The 24,378-nt window shown below is 37.0% G+C and overlaps 1 long non-coding RNA gene across 1 annotated transcript; it reads left to right on the top strand.

The window, feature by feature from the left end:
- The first annotated feature begins 12,120 nt into the window (after positions 1–12,120).
- Positions 12,121–19,205, top strand: LOC144579770 (uncharacterized). The gene is made up of 2 exons (XR_013528141.1): positions 12,121–13,443; positions 14,714–19,205. It is a non-coding gene; the product is annotated as an uncharacterized LOC144579770 (long non-coding RNA).
- The last annotated feature ends 5,173 nt before the right edge of the window (positions 19,206–24,378 follow it).

The raw sequence follows: 24,378 nt of genomic DNA, 5'->3' as shown, positions 1-24,378 counted from the left end.
AAAGAAAAATCCAGGAAGGCACAGAAGCATTTTTGAAGTCTTGATCAAATAAAGTAAGGTGAGATATAACTTCTAAATACATTCCATTTAGGTCTAGGTGAATATTTTTACTATGAAGTGTTGTCTATATACTATAAAATTGTGGGTGACCCTTCCCTAGTAGATAACAACTTCCCATGGTTATTTCCTGAATAAACTCAGAGAAGATGATTCTAGAGAAAGCTTATCAGGAGAAACAGATGTGTTTTAGAAGTGGATGTTTTCTGAAAATATTTATGTTTAAAAATAGTTTTCCTCAAATTCCCTGTTTTGTATGATCTGATCTGTGATTTTGCTGACTTTGTTCAGTCCCTTTTCAGGGACTTAAACTCTACAATTGATGAAGGATTATTGTATGCAACTTACATATATTATAGTTCTCCCATTCACAGAAGAGGTACATTGTGTTTTCCTTAAATTTTAGGGCAAAATACCTGAAAGACCTTAAGACCTAAAGAACAGAATTAACAAACACAAGAAGCTAGTGCCAATTTTAATCTCTATTTGACAAAAAAAGGAGATAAGCTAATATATTTTTAAAATGTATTTGAGACACTAGAATCAAATATCAAAAAAGGACAGTTTTTGAATAAGGCTGAAAAATATTTCTTCTGGGTTTCCTAACCCTAAACACTTCAGCATAGAGACATTTTATGAAAAGAACAAGTAAAGGAAGTCAGGGAGTAAATAAATGGTTGTGTCTTCACATTTGAAAGTGCAGAAGAGCAAATACTTGAGCACTTCTTTCCTTAGGTCATCTATCTTATCAGGGGTGGTATGGGGCATTATACAACTGCTTCTCTTTAAAAATTTTTGTTATACATTTCCGCTATCATTACATTACAGAAAATTCAGTAGCTCAATGTGCACTAATGTTCTGGCCTCACCTTTTCATGCCTTATGAATTATCTAGATATTTGCGATGTGAAATTACATATGAGGCAAAGGATGTGTCTTTTTTATTACCATATACTCTTCATTACAAATGAACAGAAATATACTTAATATCTGGGCCCTGGTATGCAAAAAAAATTTTCACTGGAAATTTTTATGGTCAAATTGTTTGCAATCAGTCCTAAATCACTCCTAAATTTGCATGCTGGGATTCTGAAACATACTTGCATTTCACATAATCTTTCTGGCCCATTAATTCCTGATAACCAGCCATAGTTGTTGAATAATATCCTCACCTTTTGCAGAAGAGTAATTACCACATACACACTTGGATTATAGATTCATAGTTTCTTTATTCTTAACATTGCTTCTTCCTTTCACACCCAATAATCAAGGGTAAAAGGCAATTTCATCTGTTTTGTGCTTAGACCACTGAAAGTAAACTCACTCTCACTTAGGTTTATGTGCTCAATCACCCCTTATTTTAGGGGATCTGTGTGGGAACCTTTGATCTAGAGAATCTCTTTCCCATGAAGCTCAATCAGTCCTACCTCAATTAACCAAAACTGGACAAAGTGCTTATTGAACTGGCATCCCAGTGTATCAGCCCATTCTCACATAGCTATAAAGAACTACTTGAGACTGGGTGATTTATGAAGTAAAGAGGTTTAATTGGCCCACAGTTTTGTAGGCTTTACAGGAAGCATGGTTGGGAGAGCCTTGGGAAACTTAAAATCATAGCAGAAGAGTAAAGGGGAAGCAAGCACCTTCTTCACATGGTGCAGCAGGAGAGAGTAAGAAAAACAGGAAATGGCACATACCTTTAAATGAACAAATCACCTGAGAACTCACTATCATGGGAACAGCAAGGAGCAATTCTGTCCCCATGATCCAATCACCTCCCACTAGGTCCCTTTCCCAATATTAGGGATTACAGTTAAACATGAGATTTTGGTGGGGGCGCAGAGCCATGTCATATTATTCTGCCCCTGGCCCCTCCCAAATGTCATGTCCTTCTCAACATTTCAAAACCAATCATGTCTTCCCAACAGTCTGCCAGAGTCTCAGCTCATTCCAGCATTAACTCAAAAGTCCAAATCTAAAGTCTTATCTGAGATAGAGAAACTCCCTTCTGCCTATGTGCCTTTAAAATCGAAATGAAGTTAGTTACTTCCAAGACACAATAGGGGTCTAGTTATTGGGTAAACACTACCATTCCAAAAAGGAGAACTTGCCCATGTGAGTCCAAAACCCAGCAGGGCAGTCATTAAATCTTAAAGCTCCAAAATAATCTCCTGTGACTCCATGTCTCATATTCAGGTCATGCCGATGCAAAGAATAAGCTCTCAAGGCTCCACCTCTGTGTCTCTTCAGGGTGCAGGTCCTGCAGCTACTTTCACATGCTGGTATTAAGCCCCTGTGACTTTTCCAGGAACATGGTACAAGCTATCAGTGAATCTAACATTCTGGGGTCTGGCGGATGGTGGCCCTCTTCTCATAGCTCCACTAGGTGGTGCCCTAGTGAGGATTCTGTGTAGGGGCTCCAACCCCACATTTTCTCTCTGCACTGCCCTAGTAGAAGTTCTCCATGAGGACTCCACCCCTGCAGACGACATCTGCCTGGACATCTGGGCATTTATATAAATCATCTGAAATCTAGACATAGGTCCCTAAAAACTCAACTTTTGCCTTCTGCACACTGAAAGGCCCAACACCATTTGGAAGCTGCCAAGGCTTGGGGCTTGCACCCTTTGAAGCAATGGCCTGAGTTATACCTTGGCCTGTTTGAGCCTAGGCACATTCTTCCACCAGCTACACTAAATCATTTCCATAAAGTTCGAAGTTCTACAGATCTCTAGAGCAGAGGAAGAATGTCACCAGTCTCTTTGCTAAAGTATAGCAAAAATGACCTTTGCTCCAGTTCCCAATAAGTTCCTCATCTCCATCTGAAACCTCCTCAGCTGGGACTTCACTGTCCACATTACTATCAGTATTTTGATCACAACCATTCAACAAGTCTCTAGGAAGTTCCAAACTTTCCCTCATTTTCTGTCATCTTCTGATCCCTCCAAACTGTTTCAACCTCTGCCCATTGTGCAATTCCAAAGTCACATCCATATTTTCAAGTATCTTTATAGCAAAGCCCCATTTATCTTGTACCAATTTTCTGTATTAGTCTATTCTGACACTGCAATAAAAAACTACCTGAGACTGGGTAATTTTTGAAGAAAAGGTGTTTAATCTTCCTGTACAGCAGGTCCATGAGCTGTACAGGAAAGATGATTGGGGGGGGGCTCAGAAAATTCACAATCATAGCAGAAGGGTGAAGGGGAAGCAAGCACCTTCTTCACATGGTAGAGTGGAAGAGAGAGTGAGAGGGGGAAGTGCTATGCAATTTTAAACAATCAGATCTCATGAGAACTCACTGTTATGAGAACTGGAAATTTGCCCTCCTGATCAATCCCCGTCAGGTGCCATTATGGCAACATTATGATTACAGCTCAACATGAGATTTGGGTGGAGACACGGAGCGAAACCATATCACTCAACTGCTGGAGATATTTTTTTCTGAAAGAAATAGGTATACTGTCAACTTCAGTTTCAGACATTTCCCATGTAGAAGACCTAAACTGAAACCACTGGTCGTGGTGAAGGACAATGTGGAACATATTCTATTCATTGACAGAAGAAGAATCTGGGGCACGTACTAACTTTAGAAATCTCAGGAGATCAAATCTTTCAGCTGTTGACACATTTGATCATATTCTGTATCCAAGATCTTCCAGGGCTTTCCTCAGAAATATTATGTTTATTCAGCAACATCTTTCTTAAGGATGGTAGAAGGCATACATTTTTTGCTCATGGCTCCATTGCCCTGGTGATCAGCAACTCCATGTACTACCACCCCTTTAGGCTACTGCTGTCGGCTTCTGCTTTTTCTTCCTAGTGTCTGCCTTTCAGCTAAACTTGTTCCCTCCAACCATTCTGGGGCAATTAGAAAGGGTTAGTCTCTAATATGCTTCCTTTAGGATCCATCAGGATAAATTCCCCTTTTCTTCTCAACAATGGAATGTGCCTAATAAATCTTTGATTCTTTTACCATCATGTACCAGGCTTAATATTAGTGTACTCTGACATGAGAGGAGTGCTATGTTAGCCTTGTTTCCTCTCCTCCCACATAAGCTATTAGATCATTTTTACTTATCCAGCTCACATACAAAAAATGTCTCAGACCTAGATCCAAAAAATTGGAGATGAATTCAAAGACACAAAACTTACAGATATTTTATTAATTACTCAGCAGTGATATCTACCAAATTACACAGCTGAGCAAGTTTCCCTGTTTTCTTCACTAGAATTCACTCAAGACAGTGGTAATACTCAGCAACCTCAGATGGGGTGAGAAGCATATTATATCTGAAAAGCCCTGAGCAATCAAATCTTCTCCTTTTTAAAAGGCCTTGTCAGAAACAATGTATGCTACTAAGTAAGGCAATAATTCCCCAACTCAACAAAGGCATATAATATGTGCCCAAAGACCAGGTCCCAAGACTTGAAATTATTCTGTGCCAGCCCTTGTGCAATCTCAGTTTATCTGAGGCTCTTGTCATAAAACATAGACATTTCCCATTTATGTTCTTTTAAGCTCTTCTCTTGGGCAGTCCTGGTCACAGAGTGTAATAGCAATGATGGGCACGTAGATGGGATTTAACATTACTGAAATGGGTGAAGTTGCTTGGAGTAATGATGTTGAGTAAGGAAGGCAGATACCCCAGGACTAAGATAAAAGTTGTCCTCATATTTGAAGGTTGGAGAGAAAGAACAAGGAGAGTCTTTTAAGGAAGACTGATAAAGAGGTCAGAGAAGTAGTAATAGAATCAGAAATGTTTGAAAAAATTATAATGATGTATAATTTGAGCATTGTGCTAAGCATTTTACATGTTTTAGTCTAATCCTCAAGTTACAGCCCATGTGGCACATACTATAATTATCTTCCATTTGCCTATAAGGAAATCGAGGCACAGAGATTGAGTAACATCCCTCAGGCCATCCTGCTGAGATTTCAGTGCAGCCGTCCAGTCCAGTGCTTGTACTGCTAATCACCGTGCTTCTGTTTCACCCTATGATAATGGGCATTTTTGATGGTCCAGTTTCCGCTATGGCTTTTCTACATGTCTTCTGTGTGACTTCTCAAAACTCAACTTTTATAAGTTTGTCATCTGCATGTACAACACATCTATTCCTGGATGTGTGGGGAAGAAGAAGACTATAAAAACATTACCGTTACACAACACCTCCATTGGTTATGAATATGTTTGCAACTTAAACATTTCATCCATTCTTTAAAAGAAACAAATAGATATCTCAAGAATTTGAAGACCATTCTTTTTGTGTCCTTGGAAGGCAAGGAAAAATATAGCCTCACATAGAGAAGTGATGCTAATAGAGATAGAGTGTTCCATGGGGATCTTGTTGAAAACCCTTAAAGTCAAACATGATAAAGCTCCTGAAAAGAACCATGAGAAACAACTTCTCTGACAGGGAGAGGAAAATGAAATATTGGGGTCCCCTGGGCTGGAGTGATGTTATCCCAAGAGGGAGTATGATGGGAAGATGGAGAGCACAGGGCCCTCTAAAAGGACATTGAGAGTGTTGCTGGAGGGAAGCATCAGTGGTGAGGACCTCAAGTCCTTTTTCTGGGATTCCAAAACCATTCATGTCCCTCTGCTGTAGAAATATTATTCTAAAGAAGTGACTCCACATCCGTTTTAAATGACTGCTATCTTCCTCTCTTGCTACTACTTTAGCACATCCTTGCTGCTTGCAAGTAACAGGATGTGCTGCTTTTATTTAATGTTTTGAATAGAATAAGACTTAATTCATGATGCCAATCATTTTTCTAACTTTCGCAGTTCCAATCCTGCCTCTTAGTCTTGCAGTCCTGCAGATTAAAGTCACAAATTCACAATAGGACATGCTATGAAACCTAGATATTTGATGAATGAATATGCATTTTTGTAATGTGGCTGTTGCTTACATTTTCACCTCCTGCCATTTGCCACTTTCTTCCTAGGTACATACCTCCAAATAGACACATATACTAGCAGTTTCTATGATGTATTTGTCTCTCTGATTTGTGTGTGTCGCCTTCTTTATGTATTGTTCCCCATTGTTTGCTGTCTTAGTCCATTCAGACTTCTATAACAGAGTAGTGGAGACTGTATGGCTTACAAACAACAGAAATTTAGTTCTCATAGTTCTGGAGGGTGAGAATTTCAAGACTAAGGAGGCAGAAGTTTCAGTGTCTGGTGACGGCCCACTTGCTGTTTTAAAGAGTGCTATCTTCTAACTGTCTGCACATGGCAGGAGAGGGGAGAAAAAACAAGGAGCTCTTTGAGGTCTGTTTTATAAGGGTACTAATCCCATTCATGTAGGTTCTTCCCTGGTAACCTAATCACATCTCAAGGGCCTCACCTTCTAAAGCCTTCATATTGAAGGTTAGGATTTCAAAATATGGATTTTGAGCAGACACAAACGTTCAGACTATAGCATCTGCTGACCAACCTTTCTTTCATTTGATAAAATACAGTTCACACATCCCAGCTTCCCAAAGGCCCTCAGGTATCTCTCACAGTAAAACTCTATATGCTTCTTTCACAGTATTTTCTGTTGAGGACAGGAATTATGCCACATTCATCTTTGTAGCATAAAGTCCAAGGCAAAGTGTCCAGGATGTAATAAGTCATGGATACATATTTGCCCTATAACGAGCTTATAAACGATGAACCCAGGAATAGAATTCAAGGACTCTTGGTGTCTACTGGACCTATTATGTGCAATGTATCAAGGAATAGGGATACTTTAGTCAGCATCTGGACAGGAAAAAATGGCACATGTAAATACAGTAATTGAGAAGGATAGCAAAGAGAATTTTTTACAAAAGTGTAGCCAAGGTTAAGGGAAATCATCAAGGGGTGATAAAAAAGCAGTTACAGCAGAGCCTGTAGGGCTGACGTGAGGACCATTTGCCAAGCCTGCAGAAGGCCACATGCAAGAGCTCCCTGAGAGAAACTGTGGCCTTGGAGGTGGGAAACAACCTGATGCCAGTCACAGAGGGAAGCCAAGAGGTCATCAGCTCACTTGTATCTCCTACTGTTGCTGTGTTCTCCTAAAGGTGCTTCCCATTGTTCAATCCCAGCAGGAAGACAGAGGGTAAAGGATCCAGTTGTTGTTGTCTATAAAATTCACTCTCCAGATTCTGAACATGGTGAAGCCAGATAGACACAGAGTTAGAGAAGCAAACGAATATATGTAGCACAAAGAAAGGGACCGAACGCACTTCTTCAGCAAATGAAGGTGATGGTGGCCTATTAGGGATTCTGGAGACCAGGATAAGATAAGGTGGAAAAAGTTCAAAAGCAGAAGTAGGACAGGCATGGTGGCTGACACCTATAATCCCAGCACTTTGGGAGGCTGAGGCGGGCAGATCACTTGAGGTCAGAAGTGTGAGACCAGCTTGGCCAACGTGGAGAAACCCCATCTCTACTGAAATAACAAACAAACAAATGAAAAAGCCAGGCATAGTGAGAAGTGCCTGTAATCCCAGCTGCTCAGGAGGCTGAGGCACAAGAATTGCTTGAACCTTGGAAGCAGAGATTGCAGTAAGCCAAGATGGTGCCATCACACTCTAGCCTGGGTGATCCAATGAGACTGCCTCAAAAAAACAGCAAGTAGAATTAATACAGACAGTTCTAATAAAGTGTCAGAGTAAAAAGCTGAGAATAGTACAAACCAGTTGTCATGTAATGCAACGTGGACCCAGCATTGAATAGGCAATTTTTAATGAAAAAATAGAGGGTAGAACCAAGAGAAATTCTCTAAGACAACAGAGTAGGTTGTAGGGACTTTTTAGAAAATATCTGCAAGTAAACACATTTATTTACAGATGAAAAAATAGTTGCTAAGTCTGCAGAGCTGGTTTTGACAGCTACAACAAGGTCTAAGGTGTGATTTCTAACTTTAGGAGCTCTTTAAATTGGTAAGGCAAACAGTGCCAGATGTAATTCAGGAGTGCAGTCCACTCCCTGACACATCTTAGCATCTCAGGTCTCTGAGGATGCTCCTGTGATTGCCAATCCTTATCTCTGAAAAACATTTTTGAAACATTTCCAGTAACAATACCCTGATATTCTTTGGCACCACAGGCATCATGCTTGTAAAGTAGATATTTATGCAATTTATTTTATGCTATCCAAAAAAAAAAAACACCAGTAAGTTGGTTATTGTAGATTTATATAAGTTTTAATCAAATCCCTACACATAGGGCATGACTCAGCATTTTATTTTTAGTTACTGTCAGCTCAATCAAGGAATAGGTCATTTGCACAGGTAATGTTTAGACACAAGTTTCCCCTTTCTCTTTGCACCACCATTTCTAGGCTTGTTGCTTTCTCTTAATACTGCTGCTTCACAATTGTTTAATGGGAGGAGACAGAAACCCAACTCAGACTAATAGAAGCAGTAAAGGAAACTGGGAAACACAGGGCTGTAGCCTGGAGTGCATCTTGATGTAGAGCCTGAAAAGCTCTGCCTTCTCTAGGTTCTTTTAGTCTGTGTTTGGCTCTTTTCTGTAGTCCCTCATCCCATAATGAGAATGATGATCACCTGCAACCCAAATGCTCATCCTCCCACTTTACCAGCTCCAGGGATAAATACAGTGTGCCTTGCTGGCTGTGACAACATTTCTTGTGATTGTCCCAAAGTTGCTCCATCTTGGTCTTGTGCTTACACTTTGTCTTTGCTCAGTCTTGGTCTTTTGTGGCAGGAGAAGGGGTAAGATGAGGGTGAGTAAAGATTCCATTAACTCATGGAATTCTTTCTTTCTTTCTTTTTTTTTTTTGAGATGGAGTTTCGCTTTTGTTATCCAGGCTGGAGTGCAATGGCACAATCTCGGCTCACTGCAACCTCCGCCTCCTGGGTTCAGGCAATTCTCCTGCCTCAGCCTCCTGAGTAGCTGAGATTACAGGCACGCGCCACCATGCCCAGCTAATTTTTTGTATTTTTAGTAGATATGGGGTTTCACCATGTTGACCAGGATGGTCTCGATCTCTTGACCTCGTGATACACCCACCTTGGCCTCCCAAAGTGCTGGGATTACAGGCGTGAGCCACCATGCCCAGCCCATTGCTCTCTTTCTCTGTGTCTCTTTTTCTGTCTTATCTATCTACTTACCTACCTATTCATCTATCTAAACATTGGTATGTCTTTGAATGGAATACTAGTATTCTGAATTATGTTGACTTTCAATTGAACTAAATGGCTGAATGGAAGAAAAGTAATGAAAAGAGACAAAGGGCAGAGTATGCCATTACTCTACGTTCATCCTGCTCAGGTAACATTATACATCACAATTACTTGGAGCATTCAACCTTACAAGTCCTAGGCCTCAATCTTGTTCTTCTACCCAGTGGCCTAGGATCAGTGGGATCTTGGATATAAATATCGTTAAGGCGCCAATATCCATCTTGTTAAATGGTAAAATTCCTCCTACACTTCTTGCTTCCTTCTGTTCTCTCTCACCTCCCAGTTTCACAGTTAACTTAGGCACGCAAACGTGTTCTTGCCAAGTGATTCAGCCCAGGGAAGCTGAAGTATGTCAATGCTGCAAAAATAAGTGTATTTGCAGTTTCATCTCATCTAAAAATGTATCTAAATGTTTCCATCTACTCCACATTATAGTGTGTTTATTTTAATATCAAATAATGTGTCCATCTGGACTTTAAGTAAAACTGATAGTAGAGTAAGACAGACCATGCTTTTTTCACATTGAACCTCCCAGGCACACTGGTCTGAATAACTCAGTCCAATAAACAAGGCTCTATTTAGTGATTCACACAGAAACCAAACACAGGTAAGACCATGAAGATATAACTGTCAGCTAAAAATAAATCCTACTGAGTCATGATCATTTTCATATTCACTGAAATTTCAGTTTCCCTGAGTGTCTTGACAATTACCGGAAATTTCCCAAATGAGAAACTAGCAATTACGGTTTTCCAAGAAGCCACTTCCATGACATATTTAAAATTGTTATAATGTCCATAGTGATCTTATTGCCTATTTATTTTTTATCAAGTTGACATTTTTGAGATGCAAAAGGCTTGTGTTTATTATTTAAAGCAAGATATTTCTGTTGAAGTGAGACACTATACAGGGCAATTTGACAGTGCAGTGCCATTAGCCAATTTGAAAACGTAAAGTTGTTCAGGCTTCCAGTATCAGTACATGTGTGCTCTCGTACGCTGCTGTCTCCCCATCACCACTATGCTGCCTGGGAGGAATGCCTTTGACCAGCGTTCTCTACCACTCCTGGTTCTGTGTGCATGGAAGGTCCTCCTTGTCCTTTATTCTCCTTGGCCACAGCTGGTGCAGGTGTTAGAGACCATGTCTTCTTCTGTAGCTATAAGAGCCTTTGAAGCTTAGCTCTCTTTCTTCAAAAGTTTGGGACCTAAGAATTGGTTTAGATTTCATAAAATCAAGGGATTTTTTAAACCAGAGTTGTGGTTTCTTTAGCAATGTAATCCCTTCAAAAATTAGTATGCTTCAGGCAGGGCAAGTTGGCTCACGCTTGTAATCCCAGCACTTTGGGAGGCCAAGGCTGGTGGATCATCTGAAGTCAGGAGTCCAAGACCACCCTGGCCACCATGGTGAAACCGGGTCTCTACTAAAAATAGAGAAATTAGCCAGGCATGGTGGCCCATGTAATCCCAGCTACTTGAGAGGCTGAGACAGGAAAATTGCTTGAGCCTGGAAGGCGGAGATTGCAGTGAGCAGAGATGGCCCCATTGCCCTCCAGCCTGGGTAACAAGAGCGAAACTCCGTCTCAAAAAAAAAAAAAAAATTTGTAGCCTTCAGATCCTAACTTTTGTACCATGTACCAGCAACCACTCACAAAGTTCTTGAATAGGAAGAGTTCTCAGAACCCATGTGTCACTTGCATGCTCAGTGCTTCCTGCCCCACCCCACTTTTACCCCTCCTTTCCCAAGTCAGTGGCTGTTTCTTTGAGACTCTGAAACTATAGATGAGAAGTCTACATTCTTCATCTATTCTTTGCCCCAGAGCACATCATTCAACAGAGAGGTTTTATTAGACCCTTTCTTCAGTGTCTTGTAACATCTCATTTTTAACTATTTGCCATCTTCTAATGGAGCAAAACTAACTCCAACTTCTGTGCTCTCTCTATACCCTTTCAACTCTGCTTGTACAGTGGCTAATTCTTCTCTGATTTATATACATATCAGAGAAGAGGTATATGTATATATTATATATTTTTTATTTATATATATACATATATAAAATTTATGATATGTTTATCAGAGAAATATTTTTATATATGTATATTTTTATAAATGTATATATATACATACATATATGTGTATGTATGTATACACACAAATATTTGTATTAAATCTTGACTAGGAAGTGAATTTTTAATATCTATATTTATAGATATACATATAGACATAAATTCTAGCTCACATGGCTGTAAAGTCAAAGTAATGTGTATCTTCATGACTCATTATGTACCATTTTATTTTAGCTCATTTAAATTGTACATGATTTATTTTAGAGTTTGATCTTGCCCAATGGAAAGAGACATTAATGAAAGTTCTTAATGTGGGGCAACTCTGTTTCTCACCTAAGGAAAATCTTTTCTAAATGCCATAGAGGAATTATTAGATCACTGAACGACACATTTGCCAGCAGGTGCATCTGTATAACAAAATACTATCATTCATTCACACATTAATTTATTCATTCACCAAAATTTAATAAGCACTCAGTAAGTGCCAGACACTGAACTAAGCAAAAATAGCTGTAAATAATTCATTCTTCCTATAGGAACAGATTGTATGCTTGTGGAGTCAAATTTATTATTATCCATATTTTTATGAATAAAAATTGGAGTTTGATAAGTTACCTTAGATGCTGTACATCCTCCACTTAGAATAGGAAATGATAGAGTCAATATAGGTATCCAGGTCTGTCTCATGACAGCTGCTACACTTTCAACTCCCTCGCTAAGTGAGTCAGGGTACTAGTAGGAGCAGCTGATAGACCCAAAATGAGTAAGTCAAGGCAAGTTTAAAAGAGAAACTAGGCCAAGCATGTTGGCTCATTCCTGTAATCCCAGCATTTTGGGAGGCTGAGGTGGGTAGATCACCTGAAGTCAGGAGTTTGAGACCAGCCTGGCCAACATGGTGAAACCCCATCTCTACTAAAAATACAAAAATTAGTTGGGCATGATGGTAGGTGCCTGTAATCCCAGCTCCTTGGGAGGCTGAGGCAGGTGAATTACTTGAACCCGAGAGGCAGAGGTTGCAGTGAGCCAAGATTACTCTACTGCACACTAGGCTGGGCAACAGAGCAAGAGGCCATCTCAAATAATAATAATAATAATAGTGACTAGAAACAAAAAAAAATGGACAAAGTATAGAGAAACACAGAGATAGTACAGTGCACTAGAACTGGTAAAAATTAAGCACCATTAACACTTATAGGACTGAAAACAGAAGAGAGGGAGCAATTACTAGAGGCCAAAGAAAGAATGCTGATGAAAAATAAGAATTTTGGTCAAGGGTAAAGCCAGCCCAGTGTGACCCCACTGGGAGGGAGCTGAGCAATGAACATTCAAGACGTCTCTTCCTTTAGCTCTTCCTTTAAGTCTCCTGCCATTGTTCCTCATTGGCCAAAACAAGTCAAAGCCAGATAGTAAAGGAGTCTATTGATGAATTGATTTTTATAGTTCAGCCTCCCGAATAACAGAAGAGAACAGAGAAAGGAGAAAGGTGAAATTGAGGGGAACATCAGAAGATATACAAGATAAAATGTGGAGTGGAAAGTCTCTGGGGTGGTAAGACAGCTAGCATGACCTTAAGTAAGTGGTAAACTTACCTAATTCCATGGCATTTTTTTGAAAATTATATTTTCCAAGATTTTACAATAGATCCAACTTAATTTTTACAGAAACAATCCTTTTATGATAAATATAGCTTTGCTTTACTAACAGTTAATTATTTTACTATAGTCATAAGTGAACTGGCATAAAGAGGTTCAGGAACATACACATCTGACTCTCAGTACATGCATCAACAGACGATAGCTGAAGCCTGCAGGCATACCACAGATGTCTCTTCACGGCAAGAACTCAGTGTTCAGTGCGATGGGTCATGGTGGTTTACCAAATGATGAGGCGTGTTGGTGAAACCAGCAAATCGGTTTCAAAGGGCTGGGAAGAGTATTTGTAGTGGCGTTTTGTGTGGAGCACCTGGCTGTTTCTCCTTGGTAAAAAGCAAAAACAATTAAGTAGAGGAACATTTATCTGGACAGAATATTCAGTAATTTTTCCTAATTTTTTCTTCCTCTAGTATCAACAGCCTTCAGTTTGTTATCGAAGCTGTCACTGGTGGTTAATATCTGTGTGATCCTCGTGTCTGAACATTTCACAGGTCAGCACCTCCTCTACTACATGCTCGGTCCATTTTAACAGACCAGTTTTGCAGCCAACATCAATGATTAATGGGTCTTGTGGGGTAAACTAGCAGCTTGTTTAATGTTTCTGACCTAGGTGCTTTAAAACTCATTACTGTACCTACTGAACCTTTTCTAATGGATTTTAAAATAGATTTCACTACTGTTTACATGACTCTGCTCTTATGAGGTCTTCATTTTCATGTACCTTGTTTATGTGTTGTTAGTTGTCATTGTTAGTCACTATCAAAAGACATTTTTTAAAAAGTCAATCTACATTCAGGGTGACAATTTATCATGTTGCATTTAGAAAAGAAAAACATTTAGTACACAGTTACATGTCTAGAAAATGGGCATTTGACAAAAGTACACACATTTTAAAAGTAGAATTTCTGTTTTTAATATTTAAAGCCAGGTCTACACTCAGTTAGTGTCCTGGCTTATTCCTTATAATGGACATTTTTTCTCATTCAACACGTGTTCTTCCACGTGGCTGTGATGAGGGTGCAAACCCATTGTTCTGCCTCCCTTTTTCATGGGTGGGGTCATGCTCTAGGCTAGCCCATCAGATAAACATTTTTCACCAACCACTGTGATTAGTTCAGAATAAGCATGCTACTCAAGTACCTGGTCAATCATTGTCTTGGAAGGTTTAATAAACAGATAGATGACAGGAAAGACTATGTATCTTTCTTCCTCTGAGATTACAAACAATAAAGGTGATGGAAACTGGAGCTGTCACAGACACTCTTCCTTCATTCACAGTGGAAGCCATCTGCAGTAGGAGAGCATAGGAATAACTCAGAAAGATAGGCTCATAATTTAGTGCATAGAGAAAAAAATGACTTTGTTACCATTCCTTTCTCTGGTGGATAGTATAAAATCTAGACTCTTTCTGCATTCCTATATGACTCTCTTATGCTAGTTTAGACTTCAGCCTTTGGGGATTTAGACATCTCTTAGCTTAAGAAGGCCAGGAAACCCTGATGGACGTTCCTCCAAGACTGCATTCTGTGGAGAAGAAAAACTGAGGTTAATCAAAGAAGAAGGAATTAATGTAAATTACAGAGAAGAAAACAAAAAAGAATTAGAAAGATACAAAGAAAATGAAAAGCCATAAGCAATAGCCTCTAAATCTAGATTGAAAACCAAATTGCAATCAGTCTTGGTGATGGCTTCAGTAATTAAAATAGATGAAAATTGGTAATTTTTTAAAGACTTACAAAGTCTTATGCTTTTAAATTTCAGGATTCCAAAAGGACTGATGATATCAACTGCCAAGAAATGTTATAAAGGGTCATTCTGGGAAACTGTATGCATCAACAAAAACAGTCGTAAGTGAGTAAATGGAATTGTGCACTGAAAGGGGACAATTTTATGATACACTCATATTCTTAGCTGTGGAGTAACTTTGAAAATACATTTGTGGTAAGAATTTCTAAGAACGTTATCACTAAAGATGACAAAGTATGGCAACGTTAATGTGATACCCCACTACATAGTAAAGACAAATCTTTCTCTATATTCATGTTTAACCACATTGCATTTAAGGAAATTTCATTACCAAGAGAAGGCAAGCTAAACAGAGAAGATCCAGAAAGAAGACTCCAGGAAAAGTGAGTGCCTGCCTTACATACCAAAAGTTATTACAGAATAAAGCATTCCACAGAAAGTTATCTAGATTGATGGAAATTTCCCTATTAGATGACCAAATTCTTAAATGATTTTGGAGGAAAATTTAATAAACTGGATTACACTGCACCCACTTCTTCAAAATCATGTCAGATAGAAAAACATTTTTGTTTGTTGACATGATTATTATGAATATGAATCATTGTATCATATTATAAAATAAGAAAGTCCTGAGTACTTATAAAGTTTTGGAGTTTTTCTCTGTTCCCAGATGTCTACGTTTTCAGAATCTTGATGTCTGAATTTTAATATTTTTTTCTTTTTTCTTTCTTCCTTTTGAGTTGCCATTTATCTCTTCCTGTTACTGCTTGAGTTCTTCAATGATTGGTTACAACACTTTTGTGCCCTTATTTGCTAAGAGGCATTGTGTATAAGCTGGAGTCAATGAGCAAAAAGTTATAGCCACCTGTGGTAAACTGACTTTCTAAGCAGTGCTATTTGCCAGCTATTTTAGATCCTCAGAAAATCTCATTTTCTCTCTCTCATTTGCTTTTACTCATTTCTGTGTATCACACTTTGCCCTGCAAACAGAGGCAGCCTTATGTTTGATGTTAAAGTGTATACTATTGCATGTGTATATGTATAATACATATGCACACATGTTAAACACATACATATATACATTGTAAGGTACAAAGTCTATAGTGTGGAGAAGAAAAAGAGTTGTTAGTTTATGATTTAATAAAAGAAAGTTATACCTACATTTATATACTTGAAGATGTGGCAAGGAGAGTGAGTATGAGAAGAAGACTTCAATATATAAATTTTATATGAATGCAGCACTAATATTTAAATCTGAAATTTCAACTGTAAAAGAATTTCAATGTAAAGATTTAAAATTATCTTTAAAAAACATGGCCCATTTTATATCCTATAGTACTTCCAAATTACATGGACTAGGATGTTTCAGTCATAAAAATTTAATGTCTTGAAACAAACAAATGACTAACACAATTTATGATATTTAGAGAAATTTCCTTTAGATAATAATCATGACACACTTGAAGCCAGGAACCGGCATTGCTTATCTTCATCTCTTTTGCCACATCTAGCCTAGCATTGCACATAGAAGATACTCAGAAAAGACTTGAAAGAATGACTATCAGCCTTGGACAAACTCAAAACTCATTGCTGGCTGCCTGGCTAAATAGATGAATATATGCATGGAAATATTAAAAAATATGTTAGGAAAAATTTCTTCATTAGCTATTCAATCAATTGTAAACAAAAACACTTCATTCCTTCCAAAGATATTTATAAGGTCATTAAAATAAATAGATCAATAGGAAAGTCTATGCTCTAAAGAAGATTATAGTTCCTTTGAAGAATGCAATATACATTATGATATCTAAGGCTTGTTTATTTCTATAATATTTGGCAGTACAGCTACTTAAAATGTCAAATAAAACTGAAATGTATAAAATTTTGTAACATTATTTTTGACATTTATTACTTCCTTTCACTCAGAATAGCTGATGTAGTTTGTAAACTTTAAAATACAGTTTCACTTCTCCTTATTATTTTCTGCTTTCAAAGAGCGAAATTCTTATAAAATAAATAAAATATGATGACAAAGGTTATAAAGTCATCAAATGTTGATCTATCTAAAATTAAATATATTTCAGTATTTTACATTCAGAATTAAACTTCTATTCTGCTCATTAGATTCATATATTCATTCACTAAGTGCACTGATAACTCCAGTGCATTTTTAAATGATGGCAAATTTGTACCTGTGTTTTCTTCATTAACTCCGTACATTCGGATTTTGTGAATAACTGGATTCAAAATCTTCATTCTTTTATTTCAAGCTACTAGGTATGTGATTATCACAAAAAGTCCAATGATCAAATGGTTCTATTTTTAAAATAACTAAGGCAAGAAGTGCAAAAGTTTACGTGGTTAGGCTATATACTCTGAGAAACCATTATCAAAATGAATTATTAAATAATTAACTTGACTATTGCCTAGGAGCTAAGTTAATAGATGACAGTTGTACTTTCCTCTAGTAACAAATATTTTCCCAAACATAACATTAATCTAACTTGTTATCTCTAGTTTAATATCTGCGTTCTCTAGCAGACTGGAAACCCCCAAGAGCAGGGAGTATTAATACCGTTTGACACTATGCTCAACAAACACAAAAGTATCCAACACATAACAGTCAACCCAACAAATATTGGTTGAATGGAATAAAACTGAATAGGTGAAGCAGTGAAGTCTCTTCATTTGTTAAAAATATAAGAAACTACTACATGAACGGAAAATTAAAACTATATCAAAAGATATGAACTAATATCTTTATGTGTGTTCTGTGTGTATAAATATGGATATAAATATATGTGTGCATGTACCTATTTTGATGCAATATCTATATTGTCATAGAGTTTGAGTGCTGAGAATGTAATAATAATATAGATGAAAATTTACTGAGTCTAAATATGTGTCAGAAACTATGTGCTTTACATTTATTAATTTATTTAATATTCACAGATGCCCTACTAGGTAAATGCAATTTTTTCACATTTTACAGAGAAGTGAACAGCCTAATTCTTTTTTTTTTTTTTTTGAGACACAGTTTCACTCTGTGACCCGGGCTGGAGAGCAGTGGGGCAATCTCACATTCACTGCAACCTCTGCCTCCAAGGTTCAAGCGATTCTCCTGTCTCAGCCTCCCAAGTAGTTGGGATTACAGGCATGCATCACCACGGCTGGCTAACTTTTGTATTATTAGTAAAGACAGGGTTTCCTTATGTTGGCCAGGCTAGTCTCGAACTCCTGACTTCAAATGATTCACCCACTTCGACTTCCCAAAGTGCTGACATTACAGGTGTGAGCCACCATACCCAGCTAGAAACAGCCTAATTCTATAGGTACTATAAAATAAATGAAAAGCAACATAATCTTTACAGTTTTAACAGCTCCTCATATGACTACAGAAAAGGAAGAAAGGGAGAAAAGGAAGGAGGAAAACAAATTCCTAGTCAGAACTTGTTAAATACCTGACACTTATGTGATTGCCTTATTTATTACGTTATTTTGTTAAGATAAAACTAGAATAATACTGTGTAGTTTGTGTTACAATTTTTGTTTTCTTATTGAGGTGAAATTAATATTCATTAAAATATATGCATTTTAGGAATGCAGTTCAACGATCTTTGGCCAGTATATAATCTGTGGATCTACTGTGCTTGTCAAGATATAGTTTTATTTATCCAGCAACTTTCCTCATGCCCCTTTCCAGTCAATATCTCTAACCCATGAAAAACCTTGTTTTGAGTTCTAGCTCCATGGATTAGTTTTGCCTGCTCTAGTACTTTATGTAAATGAAACCACACAGAATGTACTCTTCTGTCCTGCGTCTTTTGATCAGCCTCCATTTTGTTATGTTCAATAGTTTACATTTCTAAGTAGTATCACAGTTTGTTTACCCATTCACCTTCTGATAGACAATTGGGTTGTTTTCGGTTTGAGGCTGTTATGAGAAAACCTTCTCGGATCATTTTTACAGGTTTCACAGACACAGGTTTTCATTTCTCTTGGGTAAATACTTAAGCACAGGATTGCTAAGCCATAAGCAGTACATCTGTAAAGTATATTTTGCTTTATAAGAAACATCCTAAACATTGTTTAAAGTGCTTTGTTCCATTTTAAACTTCATCCAGCAATGTATGTGAGTTCCAGCTTGCTGTTTATCCTTGCTAATATTCAAGGTTGTCAATCATTTTAATTTAGTAATTCTAAAGCATATGTTATTTATTTTTTTTGTTTTAATTTGCATTTCCTCGATGGCTGATAATGTTAAACATCATTTCATGTGCTTTTTGGCCATTTTTGTGTCTTTTGTAAAATTTGCATTTAAAACTTTAGCCCATGTTTTGAAATTGAATTTTTTATTATTAATTTTTAGGAATTCTTTACATATTCTGCATGCAAGTCATTTGTCAGATATGTGTTATGCAAATATTTCCTCCCAATACCTTACTTTCCTTAAATTTTCTTAGAAGTGGCTTTGAAGCGCCAAAATTTAAAATTTTATGAAATGTTATTTATCATCTTTTGAATTATTAGTGCTTTAGATGTTCTAAGGAATTTCTGCCTATCACAAGGTAGTAATAATAGTCTCTTATGCCTTCTCCTAAAAGCTTTATAATTTTAGCTTTAAATCTAGAACTATGATCGATCTCAAAATGACGTTAGGTAGTTGAGTCATTTTGGCCAGGCGCAGTGGCTCACGCCTGTAATCCCAGCACTTTGGGAGTCCGAGGTGGGTGGATCACAAGGTCAAGAGATAGAGACCATCCTGATCAACATAGTGAAACCCCGTCTCTACTAAAAATACAAAAAATTAGCTGGGCATGGCGGCGCATGCCTGTAATCCCAGCTACTCAGGAGGCTGAGGCGGGAGAATTGCCTGAACCCAGGAGGCGGAGGTTGTGGTGAGCCGAGATCGCACCATTGCACTCCAGCCTGGGTAATGAGAGCGAAACTTCATCTCAGAAAAAAAAAAAAAAAGGAGTCATTTTACCTAATGGGATGTCTAATTTTCCAAACATCACTTACTTTTATAAAAGCTTTTCCTTATTATTTGCATTAGCACTTTGGTTGAAGATAAAATGTGTATGTGGATCTATTTCTAGATTTTCTGTTTTGTTCCATTATCTCTTTGTTCATCCTTAAAGCAGTATCACACTGTCTTAATTACTGTAGCTTCATAGTCTTAAGGTCAGTTAGTATATGTCTTCCAACTATATTTTTCTTTATAAACTTTAACAATTTTAAGTCCTTTTCATTTCCATATGTATTTAAAATTAGATTGTCGTTTTAACAACAACAACAAAAACCTTGGTGGAATTTTGATTGGGATTATATTGAATCCATTTATTAGTCAATTTGAAAATAATTGACATCTTAATATGTTAATTTAGACTTTCACTTTTTGACAGGTTTTGGAGTTTACATTATAGCAGTCGGGCATATTTCTTAGATTTATCTGCAAATATTTTGAATTTTTAAATTTTATAGTAAAATATAAATTTTATAAGTTACATTTTATAATTGTTCATTACTGATATATAAAAATATAAAATGATTTTTATCTTGATTTTGTGTCTTGTATCCTCGCTAAATTTAGTTAGTGGTAGTAGAGATATATGTCCCTTTTAGATTCTAAATATCCCTTAGGATTTTCTATGTTCAAAGCATCATCTGTGAATAAAAAGTTTTATTCCTTTTTTTCTAATCTGTGTACTTTTAATTTCTATTTCTCCCCTTAGTGGACTTGCTAGGGATCCAAAGTAATGTTGAATAGTAGTGGCAAGAGTAGATATCCTTTCCTTGATTCTCATTTTAAGGGGAAAGCACTCAGTATTTCATGATTAAGCATAATATCATCTGTCATCAGATTGAGGAAATTCCTTTCTTTCAATGTTGCATGTCAAGTTTACATGTTAAGGTTCTACTGGCCTCAGAAAACAAGTTAGACAGTGTCCCTTCCTCCTCTATTATCTGGAAGAATTTTTATAATATTAGTTCTGCTTCTTCCATAGAGATTTCATCAAGTTTACCAAATTCTCCCATCAAATAGGCCAGAACATTCTCGGTAGGCGGGTTTTACTTACAAATTTATTATTAAATATCTTTATTATGGATAAGTTCTTCAAGTTATCTGTTTACTTTTGCATTAATTTTGAGGTAGTATTTTTCAAAAAAAGTCTATTTTATCTTAGTTTTGAAATTTATTGCCAAAAATTTTGCAGTGTATTCCCTTTTTTATTATTTTTTTAATCTGGAAGACAGGCAGTCATTGTCCATCTTTCCTAATACTGACATTTACATTTCGTCTCTCTTGTTTTTCCTGATTAGTCTTTCTAGTGGTTTATCAGTGCTTTATGAAGAATCAGCTTCTGACTTTATTGATTCTTTCTACTGCTCATTTGTTTTTCTTTTTTTTTTATTCTTATTTTTTTTATTGCATTTTAGGTTTGGGGGTACATGTGCAGAGCATGCAATACAGTTGCATAGGTACACACGTGGCAGTGTGTTTTGTTTGCTTTCACCCCTTCACCCACATTTGGCGTTTCTCCCCAGGCTATCCCTCCCCACCTCCCCCTCCCACTGGCCCTCCCCCTTTCCCTCAATAGACCCCAGTGTTTAGTACTCCCCTCTCTGTGTCCATGTGTTCTCATTTTTCATCACCCGCCTATGAGTGAGAATATGCGGTGTTTCATTTTCTGTTCTCATGTCAGTTTGCTGAGAATGATGTTCTCCAGATTCATCCATGTCCCTACAAACGACACGAACTCATCATTTCTGATTGCTGCATAATATTCCATGGTGTATATGTGCCACATTTTCCCAGTCCAGTCTATCATCAATGGGCATTTGGGTTGATTCCAGGTCTTTGCTATTGTAAACAGTGCTGCAATAAACATTCGTGTACATGTGTCCTTATAGTAGAATGATTTATAGTCCTTTGGGTATATACCCAATAATGGGATTGCTGGGTCAAATGGAATTTCTATTTCTAAGGCCTTGAGGAATCGCCACACTGTCTTCCACAATGGTTGGACTAATTTACACTCCCACCAACAGTGTAAAAGTGTTCCTTTTTCTCCACATCCTCTCCAGCATCTGTTGTCTCCAGATTTTTTTGATGATCGCCATTCTAACTGGCGTGAGATGGTATCTCAATGTGGTTTTGATTTGCATCTCTCTGATGACCAGTGACGATGAGCATTTTTTCATATGATTGTTGGCCTCATATAGGTCTTCTTTCGTAAAGTGTCTGTTCATATCCTTTGCCCACTTTTGAATGGGCTTGTTTGTTTTTTTCCTGTAAATCCGTTTGAGTTCTTTGTAAATTCTGGATATCAGCCCTTTGTCAGATGGGTAAACTGCAAAAATTTTTTCCCATTCTGTTGGTTGCCGATTCACTCTAGTGACTGTTTCTTTTGCCGTGCAGAAGCTATGGAGTTTGATTAGGTCCCATTTGTCTATTTTGGCTTTTGTTGCCAATGCTTTTAGTGTTTTGGTCATGAAGTCCTTGCCTACTCCTATGTCCTGGATAGTTTTGCCTAGATTTCCTTCTAGGGTTTTTATGGTGCCAGGTCTTATGTTTAAGTCTTTAATCCATCTGGAGTTAATTTTAGTGTAAGGTGTCAGGAAGGGGTCCAGTTTCTTCATTCATTGCTTTCTGCTTTCATATTATTTCCTTTCTTCTTCTTTGATTTAGTTTGAATTTGTCTCTTTTAGTTCTTGGGGTTGAAGTTTAAGACATTTAGTTTTTTCTTATTTTCTAGTATTAAGAATTTAAAGTGAAAAATTTCACAGTAAGCACTAATTTAGTTAAAGTCCACAAATTTTATGTCACAAATCAAAATACTTTATCTTTTTCCCTTTGTTTTCTTCCTAGATCCATGTGTTACTTGAAAGTTTATCCAAAAATGTAGAAATTTTCTAAACATCTTATTTTTATTGACTTCTAATTTAATTTTGTTGAATTTATAAAGCATATTCTGTTGTGTTCCTAGAACATACTCTGTAATATTTCAATTATTTAAAATCTAATGAGACTTGTTGCATGACCAGGAAAAAGATTTATTTTGGGGGCCGGGTGCGGTGGCTCAAGCCTGTAATCCCAGCACTTTGGGAGGCCGAGGCATGTGGATCACGAGGTCAAGAGATCGAGACCATCCTGGTCAACATGGTAAAACCCCGTCTCTACTTAAAAAAAAATACAAAAAATTAGCTGGGCATGGTGGCACGCACCTGTAATCCCAGCTACTCGGGAGGCTGAGGCAGGAGAATTGCCCAAACCTAGGAGGCGGAGGTTGCGGTGAGCCGAGATCGTGCCATTGCACTCCAGCCTGGGTAACAAGAGCGAAACTCTGTCTCAAAAAAAAAAAAAAAAAAAAAAGATTTATTTTGGTAAATCTCCCATGTGCATTGTTGGGTTTGGTGTCCCATAAATGTCAGTTAGGTCAGTTTGTTAGAGAAGGCTTTTCATGTCTTCCATATCTTTATTGATTTTTGCCTACTTGCTATATCATTTATGGGAAAAGAATATTGAAAATCTCTATGACTGTGAATTTACATATTTCTCCCTTTATTTTTGTCAATTTATGTTTCATGGATTTTGGAACTCTATTACTAGGTATGTACATATAAAATTATTCTATCGTCTTCATGAATTAACCTTTTCAGCTTAACAATGAACTGTAACCTCTTGTCTTATAAAGTCTAGTTTGTCCTGTATTATTATATACACGTTAGCTTTTTAAGCTTACTGTTTACATAGTATATTTTTATCCATCATTTTATTTCAGTCTGTCTGAGATTACAATTAAAGTGGTCTTTTCTTTTTATCTAGTCACAATTTCTGACTTTCAGCTAAGATATAATTACTGATAAGACTGCCTATTAACGTTATTTTTTCTCCTGTTTTACCTTCCTTTTTATTTAGCCCGGTAATTTTGTAATATCCCGTTCTTTCTCTTCTATAGACCTTTTCACTCTACCTTTTTGTGCTGCATTTTAGCAGTTGCTGAAGGCAATGTCATATACTTCCTTAACATAATTTTCTTCTTTAATTTTTACCCCATCACGTCTAATGTAAAAACTTTACACAGTATAATTTCACTTCACCAACTCCTATACTTTGTGCTATTATGTCATGAATTTTATACCTACACATTATAAATCCCATGATATATTAATGTTATTACTTTAAAGCTAATTGTCTTTTAAAAGAATTAAGAAAAATAGTAATTTTATTTATTCAAAGTAATTGGATACCGGATATCATCATGAAAGATGGCTCTCTTTTGTGGCAAGGCAAATCTCTTCAACTCAGGTGATCCCTGGAGTCAACTGACAGCTGTGTACTGGCAACTCTTCCAGCAGCTAAGGTAGTAAGTTTTTTATTCCCTAAGGAAATCTACATCATATTACAATGTCTACCACAAGTACTAAATAATAGCAGAGAAAATTGACAGTCTTTGCCAATAATTTCCATGAGACTGCCTTTAGTGGTTCAATGTTAGAATGGTGGCCATTGGTTTGATATATACATTTTTATTATAGTCAGGGACTATTTTTATATTTTCATTTTGCTAATGCTCTTTAATCATGCTGATTTATAAATATGTATAAATATTATTAAATGTCTTTCCAGGATCTGCAAGATAACTGTAGATTTTTACTCCTTGTTTTATTTTAAT

The sequence above is a fragment of the Callithrix jacchus genome, chromosome 16, assembly GCF_049354715.1.
Source record: "Callithrix jacchus isolate 240 chromosome 16, calJac240_pri, whole genome shotgun sequence".
NCBI classification, from domain to species: domain Eukaryota; kingdom Metazoa; phylum Chordata; class Mammalia; order Primates; family Cebidae; genus Callithrix; species Callithrix jacchus.
This window is presented reverse-complemented; position numbering and strand designations above follow the sequence as displayed.